The sequence below is a fragment of the Cricetulus griseus genome, chromosome 2, assembly GCF_003668045.3.
Source record: "Cricetulus griseus strain 17A/GY chromosome 2, alternate assembly CriGri-PICRH-1.0, whole genome shotgun sequence".
Classification (NCBI taxonomy): domain Eukaryota; kingdom Metazoa; phylum Chordata; class Mammalia; order Rodentia; family Cricetidae; genus Cricetulus; species Cricetulus griseus.
The window spans coordinates 59,256,028-59,275,483 of record NC_048595.1 but is presented as its reverse complement, the minus strand read 5'-3'; the positions used below and the strand labels follow the sequence as shown (position 1 = coordinate 59,275,483).

Sequence of the window (19,456 nt, the reverse complement as noted above, 5' to 3'; positions counted from 1 at the left end):
AAATGGATAAGGCTAACATAGTTCATGTTATATTGTATTTTCAGGTTTACAGGAAGAAAAACATGAGACTTTTTTAGTCATTTAATTCTATTTATACAAAATGCTACAAAAATAATGTATGTTCACTCACAAAAAGAAAATGTCAGTCAGGAGCTACTCCTGGGCTATCTTCATATGCTGCATGTGCTGTTGTGGTGTGTGACTTTTGAACTGTGCCTGGCCATGGATACCCAGGCTTCAGGACCACCTCTGGAGTTAACCAAGAGAAGGCACTACAAGACCATACAGCCTCCCATTTTGCATGATTGAGGTGGCCTGTTGTCCACTGGGCTCCCCATATCCTCAGAGCCCAAGACCTGAAACCAGAGAACAGGACCAGTAGGATGCAGTGTGTGGCCTGGCAACTGGCACCATGAACTTGTTCAATGGAGTCTTGTGCACTTCCCATTAGGTGTGATCCAGGCCATGGTAGCCAACCTGCTGCAGGTCCAACAGAATGTCACACAATTCCCCAACAAGGTAATTGCCAACATCTCCTTTGCCTTGTGGGTACCCATATGCCGTGGCATGGCAGCTACTGTGGTCAGCCTACTGTGCCCCTATAGTGAAAGTCAAAAGTAAGCCAGTGTCATGCACTCTATTGTGGTGTTCCTTGGTATCAACCACACTAGTGCTAAATTGGATTATGACAGTATTGTCCAGCTGGTCTCTGTCTTTGGGCCTGTGGTGTGTTTGACTGTTCTCAAAGTGGCCTTGGGCTTGGCATAACCATTGCCTTCCTAGCTATGCTGATCATTCAGTTTCTTGTGTATCATGGTGCCTACCAGTACACATCCCCAGATTTCCTCTATATTCCTTCTTGGTTCCCGTGTGTATTTTCCTCAGGAGGCATCACAGTGAGAAACATAGGGTGACAGTTATCTATGTGTGTTCTGGAAAAGCCTCACAGTGGCTGAGATTCAGGGCATTGTTCAGAGCAGCAGCAGGATGTGGAGACACTGGTGCTGGGTGTGATGAAAATGATCTTTTTCCTCGGTGTTCCATTTAGACTGCGCTGACAATGATAAATGACTCACATGGTCTAGACTAGCAAATGGAGGCAAGGACTGCTTACCTAAAGGTCGTATCTTGCTCACCCACCCTCACAGCTTTCTGTGCTGGAACATTCCATTCCAGGCTGTATGTGAGATTGGGGTAGGTGGAAAAGCTTCCTGGGTATGAAATTTCATTCACCAATGAATGCAAGTTGCCGTCTTTCAAAGCCTAGAATCAAAATGATAAGCAACTTGCAGTTTTGTGTTAGTGCCCAAAGGAGAGAGGTTGATGGTCCTTAACAGACATGAAGTATATGTAGTAAGACTGTTCATTCAGAATTAAAATAGAGGGTTGTGTAAGGGGAGGGCAGCAGTGAGTTGAAGGAAGGTCACAATTCCAGTAGATCCCTGTGCAACCCCATCTCTAGTCATGCTCATGTAGGCACTCACATGTGGGTCTCACTAATGTGGGAACTATCCTTTAACTGCTAGGATTGTGGACAGACTTACAGTGAACCAAGGACAGCACAAAGTCATGACTCTGAATGTGATTACTGGATTTTCCTCTTCAGTTCAATGAAGTTTTCTTCACGGTCTGGACCATCTAAGAGTGAGTAGCTTTCTGTGTTGTTTCAGTCGTCATGGGTCGAAATGGTTTCTGTCACTGCAGAGTGGAGAAGACTTTTCCATAATCCTATGGAGCTTGCAATGTGTGACCACCTTGCAAAAGGGTTGAGTGCACACATCATTACATTAAACATGCAGTGCCCTGATTGTGTTAATGAGATAGACCACGTTGGACCTAATTTGCAAGTATTGGGTCTTCAAGTGCAATATGTAAAAGACCAATATGAGCCTTGTATTCTCTTAAATATTTATTGGTTCGTTTGTTTGTTTTACTGCACGAGGTGCTCCAGAGAAGGGTTCTTGGGTCATTTCAGAGGTGTGTGTCGGGAGATGAGCTCAGCAATACTTGTGTCAATGTGAGGCTCTCTCAGTCACACCTTTCCTTGTGCCCTTGTCCTCTGACATACTCCAGTTTTGTGAGTTGAGTGATTTTTACTTACAAAATTACCTTTTGGCATTCTGCAATGTAAGTGTTTTTGGTTTGCTTTAAATTCTGTGGAATTGACTCAATGAAGCAGAAATTGTTCCTGAGGCAGGACAGAAGCTCAAGGCCTGCGTGGACTTCTGGGTTTGAGTTCACTCATGTGGTGAGGCCTACTGGGTTTTTGCTTATTTTGTTTTGAGGACAATGTCTAGAGTAAACTGGTTTTCTGAAACAACATTGATGAGGAGAAAATGGGTTGTTCTGGACTTTGGAACAATCTTTGAAATGTAAATGGTTGGTCCTTCAAAAGCATTCTTCAGCTAAAACTTCAGTTTCTTACGAAAACCACAAGTGACTAGAAAAAAAGCAAGTTAATTTGGTGATGTGCTCAATAGTATACTATGAGTTATTTTTCTCTTAGCCTGGAAATGAATCTGTTGGAAATAATATAGCCCAAAATGTGAATCTGAAAACTGTTAGTGCAAAGACTTTATTGTAGATACACTGAATCAAAGGGATTGAATTTGTAAAAATGGTAATTAGTACCAACCACACACACTGTCCCAGATAGCAAACCCAGTGAGGTTCACATCCATGCTAAATTTGCAGCATTGTACTATTTTTCCTTTTTAAAAATTTTAATTAAAGTTTCAAAATCCAAAAATGTTACTCATTAAAGATACAGAAGAAGAAATATTACTGAATATCATAAGGTGCCATTTGAATCAATAAAATTACCGAAGTATGGTTGGCAACAGGGTGGACAGTTATATACTTAATGACATGGGTAGAGATATAAATTCAAATTTTTATTGCACACATGGTAATGAGGACAGGAAATAGAGATTTTTATTTGTGGCTATTATATATAGGCTGACAATCTATTTTATACCTGAGTACAGTGGATATAGGTTTAAGTCTCCTTGCTCTATAAGTAACATTTACATGTAACAATTTTTTTATTTTAGAAACAATCTTATTTTACATATCAATCCTTCCATTCCCTCACCCTCCCATCAGCCCATCCCCCCAAACAAATTCCCCAACCCGCCACCCCGCCACCCACTTCCCAAGGATAGTTAGGCCTTCCATAAGTGATCATAATAGTCTTTCACTTAATTTGGGGGAGGACCTAGGCCGTCTTCCTTCTATCTGGGTTGCAATAGTATCCCTCCATAGGGAATGAGCTCCCAAAGTCCATCTGTGCACTACGGATAAACTCTGGCTCCACTGTTAGAGGTCCCATAGACTGGCCAGGCCTCCTAGCTGGCACCCACATTCAGAGGTTATGCATCGGTCCAATACTGGTTCCCCAGCTTTATGACTGGGGTCCCTGTGCTCTCACTAGGTCAGGTCAATTATTTCTGTGGGTTTCTCCTGCATGGTCTTGGCTCCTTTGTTCATCCCTCCTCCCTCTCTACAACTGGATTCTGGGAATATGGCTCAGTGTTTAGCTGTGGGTGCCTACTTCTGCTTCCATCAGGTACTGGATGAAAGCTCTAGGATGGTAATTAAAGTAGTCATCAATCATATTATAGGGAAAGGGCATCAGAGCCAGCCTCTCCACTACTGCCTAGATTCTTAGTTGGGAATATTCTTGTGGATCTGTGAACATTTCCCTAGTGCCAGATTTCGATTTAAACCTATATTGGTTCTCTCTATTAAGATAACTCTTTTGTTGCTCTCCTCTATTACTCCCCTGTCTCAGTCTTCCTGATACCAATTGTTCTCCTCCCCACTCATCTTCTCCCCTTCTTTTTTTCCTACTCCCCCCACCACCGTGCTCCAAATTTGCTCAGGGGTTCTTGTTTCTTTCCCCTTCTTCAGGGGAACGTATGTTACTCTCTTAGGAACCTCCTTGTTTCCTAGTTTCTCTGGTGGTGCAGAATGTAGGCTGGTAGTCCTTTCCTCTATGTTTAATATCCACATGAGTGTTTACCTACCAGGGGACTAGAGAAGGGGCCTGCCTGTGTGCCTCTGAACTACTTAAACCTTTCCCACATCACTGTGACCACGCCCAAGTGACCCCTGTGTCCAGCCAAAGGAGGCGTGGTCAGCATTACCTATGACCATGCCCAGGGTGGTGTGGTCAGGTACCACGAATCATGCTTTCTCCCTACAAGGTTACCTCACTCAGATAGTTTCTTCCAGTTCCATCCTTTTGCCTGTGAATTTCAAGATTTCATTGTTTTTCCCCCTGAATAATGCACCATTGTGTAAATGTACCACATTTTCTCCATACATTCTTCACTTGAGGGGCAGATGCTTCCAGGTTCTGGGTATTACAAACAATGCTGCTATGAACATAGTTGAACATATGTCCTTGTTGTATGATTATGCTTTCTTTGGGTATATGCCCAAGAGAGGAATTGCTAGATAATGAAGTGAACTGATTCCCATTTTCCTGAGAAACCACCAAATTGATTTCCAAAGTGGCTCCACAAGTTTGCACTTATACCAGCAATGGAAGAGTGTTCCCCTTTCTCCACATCATCTCCAGCAGAGATTCATTGGTGTTTTTTATTTTAGCCATTCTGGAGAGTGTAAGATGGTATGGTATCTCAGAATTGTTTTGAGTTGCATTTCCCTGATGGCTAAGGATGTTGAGCACTTTCTTATGAATATTTCAGCCATTTTAGATTCCTAATAGAAATCTCTATTTAGATCTGTACCCCACTGTTTAATTGGATTGTTTGGTGTTTTGGTGACTAGCTTCTTGAGTTCTTTGTATATTTTGGAAATCAGCCCTCTGTCAGATGTGGGGTTGGTGAATGTCTTTTCCCAGTCTGTGGGTTGCTGTTTTGTCTTGCTGAGTGTGTCCTTTGCCTTACAGAAGCTTCTCAGTTTCAGGAGGTCCCATTTATTTATTGTCGATCTCAGTGTTTGTGCTACTGGTATTGTGTTCAGGAAGCCTTCTCATGTACCGATTCATTCAGGGGTACCTCCTACTTGCTCCCCTAAGAGGTTCAGTGTGGCTGAATTTATCTTGAGGTTTTTGATCTATTTTGACTTTGGTTTTGTGCATGGTGATAGATATGGATCTATCTGCAATCATCTACATGTCAGCATCCAGGTACCTATCCAGGTATAGAAACATTTGTTAAAGATGACTTCTTATTTGTTTAACTTTAGATTCTTTATCAAAAAAATCAGGTGTTCATAAATGTGTGGGTTAATATCAGGGTTTCTAGTTCAATTCCATTGGTCTACCTGTCTATTTTTTGGGCCAATACTAAGCTGCTTTCAGGACTATAGCTCTATAATAGAGCTTGATGTCAGGGATGGTGATGCCTCCAGAAGTTCCTTTATCGTACAGGATTGTTCCAGCTCCATGGGTTTTTTGTTTTTCCATATAAAATTGAGCATTGTTCTTTCAAGGTCTGGGAAGAATTGTGTTGGGATTTTGATGGGAATTGCATTCAATCTGTAGATTGCTTTTGGAAAGATTGTCGTTTTTACTATTTTAATGCTACATATCCAAGAGCATGGCAGATAATTTTTGATATCTTCTTTAATTTCTTTCTTTAAAGACTCAAAGTTCTTGCTATACAAGTCTTTCACTTGTTTGGTTAGCATTACACCAAGATATTTTATGTTGTTTGTGCTTTGTAAAGGGTGATGTTTCTCTGATTGCTTTCTCAGCCCATTTATTATCTGTATATAGTAGTGCTACTGATTTTTTTGAGTTAACCTTGTATCCTGCCACTTTGCTGAAGGTGTTTTATCAGCTGTAGAAGTTCCCTGGTAGAGTTCTTTGGGGCACTTATGTTAACTATCATATAGTCTGCAAATAGTGAAAGGTTGATTTCTTCCTTTCCAATTTGTACCCCCTTGATCTCTTTTTGTTGTCTTTTGGCTCTATCTAGAATTTCAAGAACAATATTGAAGAGATATAGACAGCATTGTCTTGTTCCTGATTTTAGTGGAATCATGCTGAGTTTCCCTCCCTTTGGTTTGATATTGCTGTTGGTTTGCTGTATATTATTTTAATATGTTTAGGTATGTTCCTGTTATCCCTGATCTCTCAAAGTCCGTTATCATGAAGGGATGCTGGATTTTGTCAAAGGCTTTTTCAGCATCTATTGAGATGATCATGTGATTTTTCTTTTTTAGTTTATTTATATGGTGGATTACATTGATGGATTTTAATATGTTGAACCATCCCTTCATCGCCGGGATGAACTCTACTTGATCATTGTGGATGATTTTTCTATTGTGTTCTTGGATTCTTTTTGCCAGTGTTTTATTAAGGATTTTTGCATCAAAGTTCATGAGAGATATTGGTATCTAGTTCTCTTTCTTAGTTGTCTCTTTGTGTGGCTTGGGTACCAAGGTTATTGAAACCTTGTAAAAATAGTTCGGCAATAACCTTTCTGTTTCTAGTGTGTGGAGTACTTTGAGGAGAACTTGTGTTAGCTCTTCTTTGAATTTCCAGTAGAATTCTGCACTGAAACCATCTAGCTCTGGGCTTTTTTTTTTGATTGGGAGACTTTTGATGAGTTTTTCTATTTCATTTGGGGTTATAGATGTATTTAAATTGCTTATCTGTTCTTGATTTAGTTTTGGTAAGTGATATCCAGAAAATTGTTCAAAATTGAGACTTCATCATGATGGATTTTTTTCTGTGACTAACATGAAATTTCCTTCTACATCTCTTTTGATTAATTTTAGTTTGAAGTCTAATTTGTTAGATATTAGAATAGCTATACCCGCTTGTTTCTTAGGACCATTTGCCTGGAAAATCTTTTCTTATCCCTGTACTCTGAGGTAGCACGTGTCTTTGAAGGTCAGGTGTATTTCTTTGATGCAGCAGAAGGATGGATTCTGTCTTTGTGTCTATTTTGTTAGCCTGTATCTTTTGTAGGTAAGTTAAGACTATTGACATTGAGGGATACTAATGAACATTGATTGTTAATTCTTGTTTGTTTTGGATGTGGTGGTAGTGGTGGTATTGTGTGTGGATTTCCCCCATTTTTTTTCTTTTGGTGTTTGGTAAAGTGGGATCATCTATTGCCTATGTTGTTGTGAGTGTAGTTATATTCCTTGGCTTGGAGTTTTTCTTCCAGTACTTTCTGTAGGGATTGATTTGTGGATATGCATTGTTTAAATCTGGTTTTGTCATGGAATATCTTGTTTTCTCCATCTATAGTGATTGAAATCTTTCCTGGGTATAGTAGTGTGGGCTGGCATCCATGTTCCCTTAGCATTTGTAGAATATCTATCCAAGACCTCCTGGCTTACAGAGTTTCCAGTGAGAAGTCGAGTGTAATTCTGATAGGTCTTCCATTATATATGACTTGGCCTTTTTCCTTTGCTGCTCTTAATATTATTTCTTTATTCTGTAAGTTTGGTGTTTTGATTATTATGTAGCAAGGGGACTTCCTTTTGTGGTCCAGTCTATTTGGTGTTCTGAAAGCTTCTTGTATTTTCATAGGCATATTATTCTATATGTTTGGGAAGTTTTCCTCTATGGTTTTATTGTATATGTGTTCTGTACCTTTTAGCTGTATTTCTTCACCTTCTCTATGCCTATTATTCTTAGGTTTGGTATTTTGACGGTGTCTAGTATTTCCTGGATGTTTTGTTTTAGGGATTTGTTGGACATGAAATTTTCTTTGGTTAATGACTTTATTGCCTCTAGTGAGTCTTCAACACCTAAGATTCTCTCTTCCATCTCTTATATTCTATTGCTCATATTTACATCTGTAGTTCCTGATTATTTACCCAGTGTTTCTATTTGCAGCATTCTTTCATTCTGTGTTTTGTTTATTGTTTCTATTTGAGCTTACAAGCCTTGAACTGTTTGAAATGTTTCCTTCACTTGTTTGGTTATTTTTTTCTTGGCTTTCTTTGCATTCTTTAAGAGATTTGCTTATTTCTTGAATGTTTTTTGGGTTGTCTATTCCTCCATTTCTTTATGGGATTTCCTCTTGGAGGGTTTCTATAATCTTCAAAGGGTTGTTTTTGAGGTCCTACTCTTCTTCTGCTTCATCTGTGTTGGGATGTTCAGGTCTTGCTGGTGTAAAGTCCCTAGATTCTGGTGGTGTCATATTGGTCTTTCTGTTGTTGAATGTGTTCTTATTCTGTCGTCTTCCCATGCCTTCTTGAGTGGGTAGAGGTGGGGTCTCCCTCTCTCCTCTCATCTGCCAGTGGGTGTAGGTGGAGCAATACTTCAATGTTAGTAATTCTGGATGGCCCGGCCTCTCTTGGTGTTCTTCTCACTCAAGTGGAGGGCATAGGGAGCCAAGACTCAAGTAAAGGGCGCAAAGTGCAAGGCATGGAGGGCATGGAACCAAGACTCAGGTGTGGCCAAACTCCAGGTGGTCCCTCCTTCTGGGGCCAGTCCACTACATTTGGAGCAAACCCAGGAAGTTTCAAGGAGGGTATGGGGGGAGTTGGGCCCTGAGCAACACCCACACTCACCTCAAGCTGAGGGCAGAGGTTATAGGGGGGCAAGACTTTACACATAGCAATTTTGAAGCATGCTCTGAATATAGAGACAAAGGTAGAAAATAATTTGGGGAATCCTTGCAACCACTCAAGGGAGATACCTCTTAAAGATAAAAGCAACACACACCCTAGCATATAAAGAGAAAAGAAAGAGCGAGCTCCCAGAGGAAGAGCCATCCTCCTGGATGAATTTCCAATTGGCTTAGACAGAGAGCAACCAGGCAGCACAAGTAAGAGAGTGAATCGAACAAAAACTCTCTGTGGGACCCTCTTCATCTAGTGATCAGCTCTGCTCTATCCCACCCCCACTTCCATTGAAGGCTCCCTGCTCCCAGATCATGATGCCTGCTCTAAGCTCCCAGTTCCAACACCAAGGAGCTAGAAGTCTAGGGCTCCCTGAACACAACATTTCCAGAATCAAACAGGAAAAATCCCAAACCAAACAAAGTAAGGCTCCCTGGGATTTGGACGTCCACATTGTACTCCCCAGGACCCCTCCTCACACACACAACCTGCACACAACGAGTCCTCTGTTAAACCAAGTCGGTTTTGAGCTAGGTTCCAGGTTAAGGTCGGGCTTGTGGGCCAAGGGCAGGTAGGAGCAGGCCTCACAACCGGCTATGTGTGGCGCCAATTTCCATAGGCATACTGAGTTTAGGACAGAAGAACAGTCTAGCAGAGTCCCTAAGTGCACTATTAAAGCAAAAGCAATGAATGGGTCTGAAGCCTTGCTATATGAGCGCGCGCCCCCTGCAGGCCACTGATTGTAAGATGAGGAAGGCTAAGGGAAGCTCTGGGAACACCTGTAATGTTGGGGAAACACTGGTTTCTGGATCTTCTTGACTTCCACCAGAGGCAGCAAGCGCCATATGTGGAGCTTAATACCGATACCAGGAGCCTAGAGCGAACCTTTTAATATCAGGCAACTGAAGACATGAGGCAGCCAACTAAAGGTTTTAAAATAGAAGGAGCATAGAAATACATAGGGCGAGGCAACAAGAGAAACAACAACAAACACGGATGAAGCAAACCATCCATAGCTACCTAGTGAAAGGATTTCTCAAAGGAAGCTGAGACCTAGAGGACATGGCCTACTGATCCAGGAAGCGTGAAAAACTTGGGTTTTATCCAGAAGCACAGAGGATCTCACAAGTTGCAGAGACAGGACACAAAAAGGAAGCACTCTGAGTCAGAACAAGATCATTTGGGATCAGAAATGCCCTTCGGGTGGAAGATGGATGGTGCCTGTGGGTTTTAAGCAATGGAGGACAGGGGCCTGCCCTGCAGGAGAGCCATCCTCCTGGTTGAAGATGCACTTGGCTGGGTCAGAGCCTCTCCTGCACAGGGCAGAGCAGAGCATGTCCTGACCAAGTGCCCTCTCTGGGACATTCTTTCTGTCCATGACCAGCTCTGGTCTATCCCTCCCCACCCCGACTTCCACTCCTGGCTCCCCATCTGCGCTCCTCATTCCAGGCTGGCTCCTGGTTCTGGCCTCAGGCTTCTGGTTCCCCGCTCCCCGCTCCCCACTCTGTGCTCCCTGCTCTCTGCTCCCCACTCTATACTCTCAGCATCCAGCTCCCCGCTCCCAGCTCCCTGTTCCCACCCCTAAGGATCTAGAAGCCTGGGACTCCCTGGACACACCACTCTCACAACCAGACCAGAGAAATCCCGTATCAAACAATGTAAGTCTCCCTGGGATATGGAGCCTGCACATTTCACCCCTGGCTGCCCACTACCATCACCCTGCAATGTGTCCTCTGTCCAACCAAGTCTCTGTGGAGCCAGGTTCCAGACCGAGGTCGGGCTTGTCGGCCGAGCCCAGGCGGGAGATGGCCGGTAAATGGGCTCCAGTGTGGTGGCCTCTGATATCATGACACAGAGGTAGCCTTGGCCAGAGGACAGTCAAGCAGACCCCCGAAGTGCACTTTTAAAGCAAAAGCCATGAATGGGTCTGAAGCCTTGCTTTATGCGCGCACGCCACCTGCTGGCCAGCTCCGTAATCGTTTGCTTGGGCATGCTGCCTGTGTTCCCTGGGGCTGATGCTGGGCTGCTGCACAGCCTGCTCACTTGACAGGGGAGCCTTCTGGAGCATGCACTGTCAGCGAATTGAAACTCCAGGATTCTTACGAAAGCTGAAAATCATGCCGGTTGTCCCGTGCTTGCAGGACAGAAACGATTTAAGATGTCCCTGGAAGAAAGGGCCTGTCACCCAAGGCATGCAGAGAGTAGCAGCCCCCTGTTGCCACTCTGAGATGCTGGGGCAGGTCCTCCACCTCTTCGCCACAGAGGCCAGCTGAGGTGCCTGGCCAGAGACGGTGCTCGGTCAACTTCTCAATCGTCTGTTGAATGCCCTGGAAGCCTTGGAGGGGACAGGGGAGCAAAGCCTGTCCTGCCCGCTTACATTTGTCTTGGCCATTCGCACCTACTTCTCATGAATCTCTGGCTATCTGGAGGGCAAGTGATACAGCCCTTGCTCCTGCGAGATCGTCAGAGCAGAAATGCAGGTGGCCCTTGCCACATTGCCTGTGCCTGAAGAGCGAAGCCCCAAGAAGAAAAGAAGTGCCATGTCTGAATCACCGCTGAGGTGACATCATGCTAGGGGCCTCAAGTCACAGCACACAAGCAGAGTCCAATCTGCAACCAGATGAAAGGGGTCGGAACCAAAAACAGGACTGGATGATCATCCACGTGTTTTGAAGTATCTTCTACAGCCGCCTCTATGAAGATGATACTGAGAATTGGTTGTGTTGTGTTGTGTTGTGTGTGTCCCAGAAAATCCATTTCCAAATAAAATGATGATTCCAAATCTCCTTGAACGGTTTAAACTCCTGGTGGTATTTTGGCATGTGCCAAGGGTGATGGAAATGTGGCTTAATGTGAGAATGGTTTTTGGAGGTGGCGCCTATTGGAGCCATTCTTTGCTCCCCGGGTCAGCAGGTTTAGCTTCCTTCTGTTAACTAGCAAGTCAAGACTCTCAGACTGGAGTACTTAGGCTGAAGTATCTTTGCTCATGGACAGGGCCCTAGGAGGTTTTGGAGAGAAACCCCTGGATGAATGCTGGCATGGAATCCCAGCAAGTCCCAGGCCTTTCTTGTCTCTCTGCCTTCTCGCACACAGCACCAGCTGTTTCCCTGGCAATGGCAAGATGGATGACCCTCTCTTGCAGATGAGAAAGAGACCAGTGATTCACCTTGGGCAATGCACTCGGACCAGTTGACTAGACAGTACTAAGATTAGAGAAGACAAAAATGGACTCTGGTCCATTCAGCCAACCTTCTTTTCTTCTCAGGGTCCGCTGCCTTATGGTTATAAGGGTATACTTTTTTGTGAAAATCTGACACATTCAGACAACACAGACATGAAATTTTTGGCAAGCAACATCATGCTGAACAACAAATATTCAGTAGTAGGTCTGTTTTCTACATCTGTGGTCCTCAATTCATCCATCCCTATTTTAATCTCTGCTAAGACTTTTGCTGTAAGATTTGTAGTTTTACTACTAATTTCATTGATCAATTTCAGAGGTTTACTCAAAAAATGTATATAATATTGGACCTATTCATCCTAAATCTTTATATACAATACTTAGTCTGGCCAAGCAATATCACCCTGTCTCCTATCAAAGTGTGTTTCTTTTATCCACCCTTGTCTGTCCCTGCCTGAACAAAATGTATTTAGATTCTGCATCAATAAGCTGAGTGTTACCATGCATTATAGTCAGTGAACACAAAGGTATCATCTTGGGATCAGTCCTTATTGAATCTCCAAAGTCTCAGCTTGATGAGTTAATGTCCTGATTCCTCCCCAAGTTACAAACTTTTTGTTCCTCTTGGATGTCTCAGTTTGATTTGTCAGCTCTCTTCAGATGGCTCATTTGTTCAGTGGACTCTGGGTGTCCTGTTTGAATGCATTTGATCAGAAGCCATCTTGGAGTTTGTTCATTTCTGCAAAGACAGAAGCATAACCTCTTGTGAAACATGAATAAATAAATTACCTAGAGATAGATATTGGTGTTCAACCTGAAGATTAGGGAAACAAAGCAGCTGGCCACTAGCTTTCACCTCTAGTTCATGCTGAAAGGCTGGTCCATAGTTGAGCTCTTTTTTTTTTTCTTTTTTTCTTTCTTTTTTTTTTTTGAGACAGGTTTTCACCGAGGTTTTGTAGGCTGTCCTGGAGCTAGCTCTTGTAGACTAGTCTGGTCTGAAACTCACAGACATCTGCCTGCCTCTACCTCAGGAGTGCTGTGATTAAAGGCATGAGCTACCACCACCCAGCTGAATGAGCTCCTTTTTTATGCAAACAGCAAGAGGTTTTATTGCAGTTGTTTAAAAAGCTTGGGCCTTTCATCCATCTACCATGGCAGACGCCTGGGAAAAGGCTCTGAGAAGCCACAGAATGGAGATCTTAAAGGGCAGCATAAGGGGAATGTATAGGGGGTACATACAGGCTCAGAATTGGTGTGCCTCCAGGCTTGGAGGACTTGCCCTTTGTTGACTGGCCAATAGGATGTTGTGGACCAAGGCCCTCCCACGGCAGTTGCTATGCTCTGCACATCATTGCTGTGCACTTGTCCATAAAGCACACCCAGAGCCATGAAGCATAGTACTACCAGCTATCTTCTGACTTGTTCCTTGCCACGAGGCAGGCATCTGACCTCCTAGTGACCAAGGCAAGGTCGCCTGCAGAAATGGGAAGATGTTCCCCTCATTCCCCCATTTTCTTTTTGGAGATTCCAATCATGGAATTGCTGTCTTTCTGGTGTTCCCATTAGGGAGTGTATGATATTAGCATCTCCTATGTAAGGGAGTTTATTTTGACTTAACATTTCAACCATAGAAAATGGGAGACATATTCTTTCCCATGCTACTTCCTGCTGACTTCGGGATGCAGTTAGGGACCCAAGAAGACTGAAATGCTAGTCAAAAGCAAAAATTCAGGCAATGGGGAAGCAACTGGTTGGCAGACTCTGTTGAAGAGACAGGGGTTGTCCACATCAGCTGGACTCGTTCACATCCACAGCATGTCCAAGTCTTGCAGAACTACTTAGGAACAGCCTGTAGTCAGCAACTGATACTCAGATGTGTCTGCCAGAACCAGAAACCTGTTTAAGAAATGTTTCAACTGGGAACAGATGTTAAAACTTATTTATTGAAACCCCCGGTGCAGAAAAATAGATATCTGGATATCTGTTTAAACAGCAGGAACATATTTAAAATTTTGAGTCCTAGCAAAAACTACAGATTTGGGCTAGAAGCATGTACACTTTTCTTCTGTCCAGAGAGCCAGGTATGGATTGGATAGTGGTGCCTTTGGCCTGATGAAAAGCCTTTTAAGTTTATACTCAGATGACAACCAAAATAAACCTAAACTCCTTGAGCTTGTGCCTGAACAGTAGGAAATCATTACTTTATCAGCTATCAAGCCGACTATAATCTATAGTGGATCTAACTGCCTGATGCTGTCAAGCTGACAACCATTAATACTTTCAGAGATCTGAGAAGGATAAATTTTATATAGTTTCCAAATCTATTAAAAAGTGTTATGATAAATCTTTCTGCCAAAAGCTGCCTAAGCCCTACCACCATGTGTGAGCTTTATGCCAGCCACCCACCCGAGTTAGGCCCAAATGAATACACAGAAACTTGTATTAGGTTCAAAGCTGCTTGGCCAATGACTAGGATTCTTCATCTTTTAGCTCAGTCTTAATTATCATACATCTATGTATTTTATAAGACTTATCTTATCGGATGCCTTATTGGTGTCCCTCCTTTCCAGTGGCTCACATCCTGCCACTGGAGGAGGCGAACGGGAAAAAGGGATGCTTTTGTTTCTCCTTCGCTTAAATATGAGTCTTCTTGATATGTCACTTCCTGCCTGGATCACACTTCTCTACTACACTTCCCAGAATCCTCTTTGACTCCTAGTCCTGTCTACTTGCTGTCTCATTGGCCAAACAGTATTTTATTTAACAATCAATAAGATAAACATACACAGAACTTCCCCCATCAAAAAAGTGGCAGGAAGACCTGAGGCAAGCAACCTGCATGCAGTACCAGTTCGGCGGCAGTTTCCGAACACCGAACACCCAGAGGCAGCCCACCTCCATCTGCCCACCCAGGACCCTGCATGCCCAAACACTGCCGACACACAGGGAACAGTGACACCTCCATTCGTGAGAAGAGGACCGACATCAGAGTATTGGATCCGTTTGCATCTACCAGAAGAGACCCTTGGTCCCACATCCACCAGGAGAACAAGAAACTCTTGCTACACCCACCAGAAGAAAGAATGAGAAGAGGACAAGGTAAAAACACATCCAACAACAGAAAACCCAATATGACACCACCAGAGACTAGGAACCATACACCAGTAAGACCTGAACATCACAATGCAGATGAACCAGAAGAGAATGACCTTAAAAACATCTTCAGGAAAATGATAAGGCTCTCAAAGAGGACATGAGAAAATCCCTTAAAGAAATGGAAGAAAAAACTAACCAAAAAATACAAGATATCAATTTTCAAGTCAATCAATATCAATCTCTCAAGGAAACAGTTCAAGAACTAAAATCTGAAATAGAGACAATGAAGAAAGCACAGTCTGAGGGAATGCTGGAAATGGAAAAGCTGGTTAAATGATCAGGAACTACAGTTGTAAGCATAACCAACAGAATACAAGAGATGGAAGAGAGAATCTCAGGGGTTGAAGACACACTAGCGGAAATAGACTCATCAACCAAAGAAATAAGTCCAACAAACCCCTATCACAAAATATCCAGGAACTATGGGATACTGTGAAAAGACCAAACCTAATAATAATAGGTATAGACGAAGGTGAAGAAATCCAACTCAAAGGTGCAGAAAACATATTTAACAAAATCATAGAAGAAAACTTCCCCAACCTAAAGAAAGACATACCAATGAAAATACAAGAAGCCTACAGAACACCAAATGGACTGAACCAAAAAAAAGGTCACCTCTCCACATAATAATCAAAACACCAAACATACACAACAAAGAGAAAATATTAAGAGCAGCAAAGGAAAAAGGTCAAGTAACATATAAAGGCAAACCTATAAGAATCACACCTGACTTTTCCTTGGAAACTCTGAAATCCAGAAGATCCTGGATAGATATTCTACCTACTCTAATAGATCATGGATGCCAGCCCAGACTACTTTACCCAGAAAAGCTTTCAATCATTATACATGGAGAAAACAAGATATTCTATGACAAAAGCAGATTCAAAAATACATATCCACCAATCCAGCTCTACAGAAAGTATTGGAAGGAAAACTCCAACCCAGGGAATTTAACTACAACCAGAAAAACATGGGCAATAGATAATCCCAATTTACCAACAGCCAAAAGGAAAAAGGGACAGAATCCCACACATAATCTCACCACTATCACCAAATAAAAAACAAACAAGAATGAACTATAATCAATGGTCATTAATATCCATCAACATTAATGGTCTCAACTCCCCTATAAAAAGACACAGATTAGCAGAATGGATAAGAAGACAGAATCCTTCCTTCTGCTGCATACAAGAAACTCACCTCAACCTCAAAGACAGACGGTACCTAAGAATTAAAGGTTGGGGAAAGATCTTCCAATCAAATGGACCCAAGAAACAAGCAGGAGTAGCAATCCTAATATCCAATAAATTGGACTTTAAACTAAAATCAGTCAAAAGAGATGAAAAATGTCACTTCCTACTCATCACAGGAGAAATCCATCAGGATGAAGTCTAAATTCTGAACATTTACGCCCCAAATACAAAGGCATCCACATTTGTAAAAGAAACATTACTAAAACTCAAATCACACATAAAACTGCACACACTTATAGTGGGAGATTTCAACACCCCACTCTCACCACTGGACAGGAACACCAGACAGAAACTTAACAAAGAAACAAAAGATCTAATAGAAGTTATGGCGCAATTGGACTCAACAGATATCTATAGAATATTCCACCCAAATACAAAACAATTTAGCTTCTTCCAGCAGCACATGGAACCTTCTCTAAAATCGACCACATACTTGGCAACATATCAAACCTCAACAAGTACAAAAAATTGAAATAACCCCCTGTGTCTTATCAGACCACCATGCTTTAAAATTATAATTCAACAACAAGAAAGAGAAAACCAACAAACTCATGGAAATTAAGTAACACCCAATTGCACAATTCATGGGTCCAGGAAGAAATAAAAAAAGAAATGAAAGATTTCCTAGAATTCAATGAGAATGCAGACACAACATATCCAAAACCTATGGGATACTCTGAAAGTAGTGCTAAGAGGAAAGTTCATAGCACTAAATGTCCACATGAAGAAACAGGAGAATAATCACACTAGAGAATTAACAGCACAACTGAAAGTTTTAGAAAACAAAGAAGCCAATACACCCCAGAGGAGCAGATGCCAGGAAATAATCAAATAGAGGGCTGAAATCAATAAAATGGAAACTAGGAGAACAATACAAAGAATCAATATAACAAAAAGTTGGTTCTTCGAGAAAATCAACAAGATAGACAAACCTTTATCCAAACTTACCAAACAGCAAAGAGTGAACATGCAAATTAATAAAGTCAGGAATGAAAAGGGGGACATAACAACAGACACAGTGGAAATCCAGAGAATCATCAGGTCATACTTTGAAAACCTATATTCCTCAAAATTTGAAAATCTAAAGGAAATGGACAATTTTCTGGACAGATTTCACTTACCAAAATTAAATCAAGAACAGATAAGCAATTTAAATAGACCTATAGCCTCTAATGAAATTGAAGCAGTTATTAGAAGTCTCCCAACCAAAAAGAGCCCAGGGCCAGATGGCTTCAGTGCAGAATTCTACCAGAAATTCAAAGTACAGCTAATACCAATTCTCCTCAAAGTATTCCACACAATAGAAGCAGAAGGGTAATTACCAAACTCTTTTTATGAGGCCACAATAACTTTGATACCAAAGCCACACAAAGACACAACTAAGAAAGAGAACTACAGACCAATATCCCTCATGAACATTGATGCAAAAATTCTCAATAAAATATTGGCAAATCGAATACAAGAATACATCAAAGAAATCATCCATCCCCATCAAGTAGGCTTCATCCCAGGGAATGCAAGGATGGTTCAACATATGAAAATCCATCAATGTAATCCACCATATAAACAGACTGAGGGAAAAAAACCACATGATCATCTCACTAGATGCTGAAAAAGCCTTTGACAAAATCCAACATCCCTTCATGATAAGGATCCTGGAGAAATCGGGGATAACAGGAACATACCTCAACATAATAAAAGCAATATACAGCAAGCCAACAGCCAACATCAAATTAAATGGAGAGAAACTCAATGCAATTTTGCTAAAATCAGTTACACGACAAGGCTGTCCACTCTCTCCATACCTCTTCAATATTGTCCTTGAAGTTCTAGCTAGAGCAATAAGATAACAAAAGGAGATTAAGGGAATACAAATCAGAAAGGAAGAAGTCAAACTCTCACTATTTGCAGATGATATGATCGTCTACATAAGTGACCCGAAAAAAACTCAACAAGGGAACTCCTACAGCTGATAAACACCTTCAGCAAAGTGGCAGGATACAAGATTAACTCAAAAAAAATCTGTAGCCCTACTATATACAGATGACACATTGGTGGAGAAAGAAATCAGAGAAGCATCACCCTTTACAATGGCCACAAACAATATAAAATACCTTGGAGTAACACTAACCAAAAAAGTGAAAGACATGTACCATAAGAATTTTGAGTCTCTAAAGAAAGAAACTAAAGAAGATACCCGAAAATGGAAAGATTTCCCATGCTCATGGATAGGCAGGATCAACATAGTAAAAATGGCTATCTTACCAAAAGCAATGTACAGATTCAATGCAATCCCAATCAAAATCCCAACACAATTCTTCACTGACCTTGAAAGAACAATTCTCAACTTTATATGGAGAAACAAAAGACCCAGGATAGCCAAAACAACCCTGTACAATAGAGGAAATTCTGGAGTCATCACCGTCCTTAATTTTAAGCTCTATTACAGAGCTATAGTCCTGAAAACAGCTTGGTATTGGCACAAAAATAGACAGGTAGACCAATGGAATAGAATTGAAAACCCTGATAATAACCCACACACCTATGAACACCTGATTTTTGACAAACAATCCAAATATATATGCTGGAACAAAGAGAACATCTTCAACAAATGGTGCTGGCACAACTGAATGCAAACATGTAGAAGACTACAGATAGACCCAAGTCTTTCACTCTGCATAAAACTTAAGTCAAAATGGATCAAAGACCTCAACATAAACCCAGCCACACTGTACCTACTAGAATATACAGTGGAAAATACCCTTGAATTAATCAGTATGGGAGACTGCTTCCTGAACATAACCCCAGTAGCACAGACACTGAGATCAACAATGAATAAATGGGACCTCCTGAAACTGAGAAGCTTCTGTAAAGCAAAGGACATAGTCAGCAAGACAAATCAACAGCCCACATAATGGGAAAAGATATTCACCAACCCCACATCTGACAGAGGGATGATCTCCAAAATATACAAAGAACTCAAGAAGCTATTCTCCAAAACACCAACCAATCCAATTAAAAAATGGGTTACAGAATCTTCCATTCCGCTGACTGACCCAGGAACTAGGTGAGTGAGTTTCTGCCCTTTCCAGACTCCTGCCCAAAACATCATCCACCCCGACCACCCCCACCAACCCACCCCTGCCTGCGCCTGTGGGCTTGGGGCAGACACGCCCAGGCAGGGAGGAGCTCCCTGTGCCCCGAATCTGCTAGCACCCCACTCTTCCATTCTGCCGACCGACCCAGGAACTAGGTGAGTGAGTCTCTGCCCGCTCCCGACTCCTGCCCAAAACATCATCCATCCCGA

The 19,456-nt window shown here is 42.1% G+C and overlaps 1 pseudogene; it reads left to right on the top strand.

The window, feature by feature from the left end:
- Positions 1-232: 232 nt before the first annotated feature.
- On the top strand, positions 233-956 carry LOC100763805 (annotated as a pseudogene).
- The last annotated feature ends 18,500 nt before the right edge of the window (positions 957-19,456 follow it).